At 36.1% G+C, this 6,326-nt stretch overlaps 1 pseudogene; it reads right to left on the reverse strand.

Moving 5' to 3' along the window:
* Positions 1 to 651: 651 nt before the first annotated feature.
* Positions 652 to 3,745, reverse strand: LOC137321407 (trace amine-associated receptor 1-like; annotated as a pseudogene).
* Between the last annotated feature and the right edge of the window lie 2,581 nt (positions 3,746 to 6,326).

The following is a 6,326-nucleotide window of genomic DNA, read 5'->3' on the forward strand; positions in this document are numbered from 1 at the left end:
AGGGTGGGAAAATGCCCTGCTCCCATGCTGAGCTGGCCAATAGGATGAGCCTGGGTGCGAGGGGGAGTTGATTCGGGGGTGGTTCCCGAATGGGGCACAGTGGGCTGGAGTTTTATTGGGGGTCCAGGACACGCATGAGTGCTCCTCTAGTCCCACCAAAAGAAAATTGAAGATTTGCTGCGCCATTTTGTGAATGTCCTCCAGTAGACCCTTTAAGGACTGCTGGTTGGGCCACTCGATGCCTGATACAACTGGGCAAAGCATGTACGGTGCACGCTACGCCCATTTGTAGCTGAAAATTGCATTAGGCGGGCCCTAATCATCAATGGGACTGCAAAAGTGACCCCCCCCCCACCCCCACCGTGCCAATTTTTAATTGCTGGCTACCTGTTTTTCAAGTGAGAAACAGACGGGCAGCATTTGAAAATCATTCCAATTATGCTAAAATACCTCTGATTATCCCCCCGCTCTCATTTTATGTATAGTGCGTGTGTATGCATTGTGTATGTACGCAAATAGTCATTCGCTGATGTACTGCAATGCCAAACTGTTTCACATAAGCAGTATGCACTATTGACTTTACCACTTGTGTATTCTGTACTTTCATTCACCAGGAAAAGAACAAAATAAGCTATGAAAACATGCGGTGTTTCATGGAAGGCTTTATTCTTCAAATATCTTGGTAAATAATCAGGATGGTGGATAACAGGAGCACAGATTTAGTACATTACAACAGCGAATACACTTCAAAAAGTAATTCATTGGCTGTGAAGCACTTCGGGACGTCCTAAGGACATGAAAGGCATTACATAATTGCAAGTTCCTTCTTTCTTCTAGTTTTAGATAATTAAGCTTCCACTGTACTTCGAACAAACAATCAAATCTGAATTACATTTATTTAATTAAAAATCATATAATGTGCTTGCTGACATTTAAGAAAGCATTAATGTAAATTGACAGATTACTTGCGTTAATAAGGGAGAACACAAACTCTGAATCATGTTCATTCCCACAGTGCTGTACACATTCTCATTTTCTGGGAACAAGTTCATTGTGGAGGAGTCAGGGTTAAATATTTTACAGGAAAGGATAAGTTTCAGAGCTTTGCGAAACCAGGGATAAAATAAAGCATAAAGCATTGGGTTAAAAGTGGAATTAATAAAACCAAACCATAGAGTCGCAGAAAATAAAATTCTGGATGTGCTGTAATTAATATATGGATCAACAACAATGTTTATAGTATAGGGTAGCCAGCAGATTATATAGACTCCTATTACTATGCCCAGTTTTATAGCAGCCTTGTGTTCCTTGCCGTGAGAACCCCCAGTATTGTTTTCCTCTTTAGACTGGGTTTTCCTCATTGTGTTTCCAATTATTCGAGCATGCCTTCTTGCCACAAAGAAGATTTTGATGTAAATAGCTAAAATGGTCAAAGTGGGGCCAAGAAATCCAATCAGTGGATTCAAATGTCCCCACAGCTTATTAAATGTGAGCACACAGCTACCCTGACACGAAACTGTCCTGATATATTCCTCTATTCCCTTTCTAATGATATTTGAACAAACTAAACCAAATCCATAAATGATAGAAAACACCCAAATGAATATAATAATTGCAATTATTACAGGAGTGTGATTTTTGTAGTGTAGAGCAAAGGATCACACACAGCATAGTAACGGTCAACGGCAATAAAACCCAAATGATAGATTGATGCTAATGTCAGCGTTATAGCTAAACTTGTATGAATATTACACAGTATGTCTCCAATATACCAACATGTTTCAATAAACCATACTGTTTGGTAAAACAAGCAATCCCAGTAGAAAGTCAGTGACAGCTAAAGATGGAACAAGATAATAAGTAGGAGTATGGAGTTGTTTGAAATGGGAGATTGAAACAATCACCAACAAGTTTCCAAGAATTGTAGTTAAAATTAAAATCAAAGAACAGACATAAAGTATTGCTCGGTTTGCTGTGGACCTGGTCATTTTTGGACAGGAAGTGTTGGTAAATTTGAAGCAGACTTCAAGATGTTCCAGAATCACTGGATAGGATGAATTTATTTTCTGTTCCATTCCTTGCTTCACACTGAGAAATACAGACTGACAGTTCACAAAATACTTGTTTGTAGTAATTCCAGAGTCTGTGTTCTCCTTAATTTGTTGATTCTATGGAAAAACAACTTTCATATAATTTATGGTTTGTCCACAATCTTTTTTATTCTCTTTAAAAACTTAAAATCCTAAAATGTTGCATTTTGAAATAACACAACATTTATACCAATTACCTGTAACATCATCGTAGTGACCTGATGAATATAATAGCAAAAGTGTTTCAATTACACTTTGGTGATAACTGTGGTGATCATCATTGAATAGAGAAGCTGTGGGAAATATTTGATTTACAAACAGTTGTGCACTTGCAGTAGAGCATACGGTGTTAATGGTGAGTCTATTGAGAACCCAGTATGTGCTATATTGTGTTTCATTTCATAAGAATACACAAATTTCTACAGAAGGAGACACATTTAAAAGATTATCAAATACATTGCATGTTGTAACCCAGTAAAATAAGTTGAATTATTAATTCTTATGTAGGAGAGCTGATAAATTATTTCCCTGTCTTGAATCCTAATTTTGTTTTTAAAAAAAATCTAAAGCATTCACTTTCTCTCATGTGATGTGGAGTTACAAAGAGAAGTCATAGGGCCATTTGTTAGATTTTACCGCCTTGGTATTAACCATCACATGGGCAGATCACAGAGAGGAAAATCTAGTGGGAAGGATCACACACCCCAAATAGAATCCGACTGATTTTGCAATTCATGGAAGGAAAATCCAGCAGTTCCTTTGTGAACGACTCCCGGCAATGCTTAACACCCACATGTTAAAGACAAAAATTCAGCTCCATAATTACAAGAATTCAGCAATGAGTTTGAAAGATTTGGACAGTGTGGGTGACTTTCCATGGGGAAAGATCTGAAATGGTAAACAATACCAAGCTGCATATGCCATTAAAAATACAGATGATTAAAAAAAACACTGAGTTTATTACAGCCTCTGAAACACTCCTAGATCTTATTTATCACAGAGATTTATTCTCTATGTAATGAGATAACATACAGAACTGCAGCTTTGACATTTCAGGGTGCAGGCAAATAATCCTTGTATGAGCTTTGACTCCTGCAAATAATGACAGCAAAATGATTTAATACCTTTTTGGATTCTTGATAAAGTAATTTAAGACCCATACTTATATACTTATACAATATAATAATATATTTACTTTCTGTTCCACTAACTAATATTTATTATTCCTGTATCTAGTCTATCTGCATTAAGTATAGGGTACTTCTTGCCTCAAATATGTTTCATTCTGTTACTGATTGTCTCAATAAAAGGTTTCCATATCTAATTTTCAAATTGATTTTTGCCTCTTTGTTATGTTTAAAATGTCAATTGGTCATTATTCCTCTCATGAAACAATCATATGTAAAGCACAGTAAGGTTTCAATGAAAAGCATTAGAAAGATTTAGAATGGTTTCCACATATTCCAACTCTACTGTAATCAATGTACAATGTTGTAAGTTTTAAATATCAAATTCTTTACCGTAGGAATATCACACCTTTGAGGAATGTTTCCAGGATCTGGTAACTGATTCCTGATTCTGTTAATCCAACCTGGAACGTGATACCCAAATCTTGCAGATACTCCACTTTATAATTCTGCTGAAATTACTATGAGCCTTGCACACACGGAATTAAAATTCGAGACACTCCCACTCATTTATGTAGAAACTGAAGTACTTAGTTTACTGACGTAGAAAAGTGCAGCCAATGTGGTGCTTGTTTATGATGTCTCAGCAATAGAGTCTGCCCAGTTTCTGAAGAGGTGTTCCATGGCTAATGTGCAGCAATTCTAACACAGTTTGTTTAAGAATATCAAGCATATAAATAGGAATATTTGTTGGAGTATTTTCTGAGATGCTAAATATGTATTTTGAACTGTAAATTTAATATTACTCCTTGCACTTATCATTCAACATCTGTTTTAATGGGCCCGAAATACCACAATTTTCTGGGGTCAAAAGTGGGGTATTTCTCGCACAGGAGGTTGGAATTTGGGGCGTAAATCAGATCACACCCGTTCTAAAATATATGCTAAATTCCATTGGACGCTGGCAGAATATGCACCCATTCCCCAGATGGTGGATGTATGCAAATGACAGGATAATGAGGGGGAATCTGCTATTCCAAAATAGCAGGTTCGGGGAAGTGTAAATGTCAGTCCATTCAAATGAGATCTGGGATTTGACATTTATTGACATCTAAATTGGCATGCTGACTGTGCTCATTTCGATTAATGTGCATGCCCTGCTTCATCTTCCAAACTCTCAAGACTTTTTGGCTGGTACGATATCATGTGTACAGTAGCCTAAAGGTTATGTTTCTGGATTCTGGCCTCTTGCACATCCCCGATTTTCATCACTCCACCATTGGCGGTCATGCCTTCAGCTGCCTAGGCCCTAAACTCTGGAATTCCCTCACTAAACCTCTCTGCATCTACCTCTCCCTCGTCCTTTAAGACACTCCTTAAAACCTACCTCTTTGGCCAAGCTTTTGGTCACCTGTTCTAATATCTCCTTATGTGGTTCGGTGTCAAATTTTGCTTGCTAACACTCCTGTGAAGCAGCTTGGGGTGTTTTATTATGTTAAAGGCGTTTTATAAATGTAAGTTGTTGTTGTTGTTGGACTAGTAATCCAGCGGCCTGGACTAATAATCCAGAGAATGTGAATTCAAATTCCATCATGGCAGATTGAGAATTGAATTCAGTTTTAAAAATCTGGGAATAGAAAGCTGGTATGGTGAGAGATGATATAGTTTTAAATGGGCATTTAAACTGCTAGTTGGCCACCACAAATGGGACTAAACAAATGAATCAGCCGACTAGTAACTTCACTAAGCACTTGTGCTATTTACTTGCATCAATCCTGCCAATAGTATGGTCTATGATATTGTAAAGCTTGCTAATATTGGTGCTTAAAGCAGACCTGAAACTTGTAACAGTTCTTTACAACAAATATCAGAATGTATTATTCACATACATTTCTCCAATACTATGTAAACTAAGCTTTTTTGTCACAGCAAAATGAAGAATAAAATCTTACAGGGAAAAAAATGCTAGACCAGAGTTATTTTGAACAATACAGAAAAATGATAAATTTTATGTGACATCTATTTCTGATTTCTTTTAGATCAACCATGGAAAATCTTTTAAAGAAGTGGGTGAAGTTTAATGTTTGATACTTATCATAAAACTACCTAATTGGCCACACAGTTCTACATCAGCAAACTGGGACATGAGCCCAGTATTTTGTTCTTCTTAAAGTTGAGTGAGGGTGTGTTTCTGATTCTAGTTGTATCTGGGTATTGACTCAGCCACTTCACAAGGAATTACAAAGTCACATGAATCATTGACCTGGATATCACATGCTGAGTTGGATCAACAATATCAAGTTACACAATCCACAACCTGGAAATATTTTTGAAGGATATCTCACAGTAAAGCTATTGATCACTAGAATGCGATAAACACTAAAAAAAATCTGTATATCTATACATAAAAACCTAAATCCTATGTTAACATGTGTTTAATTGTACTTTACAGATGTATGCATACAACAGGCTATCAATAAATTAGAGTATAGTTGAAATTTACACTATAATTTGTGTTTGAATTTTTGTTTCTCTTAAATTGTAGTTCTTCAAGTGCTGCCTGGCCCTTAGTCATTTCAGAACCAAATCACAAAATTGCTACCAATAAATGTGAAAACAGAATCTGACATATAAAACTCATTCACCTGAAAAACCCTGTGATCCAGGAAATGTTCCTTAAGAATACCAATATCTTAATTGTATAATTAGAAAGGAGGACAAAACAAATAGAAGATAAACCCAAAAGATATCAGAAAGCATTAAGACTGAGCTTAAGTGTTCATGGAGCATATCCAATCTGTTTAATTTCAAAGCACCAGAAACTGTGTATACAATGCTGTGGGAGACTTGTAATGTTGTAAGTCAACATTGCTATACAATTATAATACAGCATATAGCCCCAACTAGGTAGATACTAATTTAGCAGTTTGATCAGTTTAACAGGTTGCTTTAGGATCATTTTATCTATGAGTTTATGATTAATTAATATTAATATATAATGAATATGATCCATTCTTTCATTTAATTTATTAAATCACCATTACACAGCATACATTGAAATGAAACATTTTTGCACTTTGATTTATGCTTTTGCTATTTTCTCTGTTCT

This window comes from Heptranchias perlo, chromosome 5, assembly GCF_035084215.1.
Source record: "Heptranchias perlo isolate sHepPer1 chromosome 5, sHepPer1.hap1, whole genome shotgun sequence".
Taxonomy (NCBI): Eukaryota; Metazoa; Chordata; class Chondrichthyes; order Hexanchiformes; family Hexanchidae; genus Heptranchias; species Heptranchias perlo.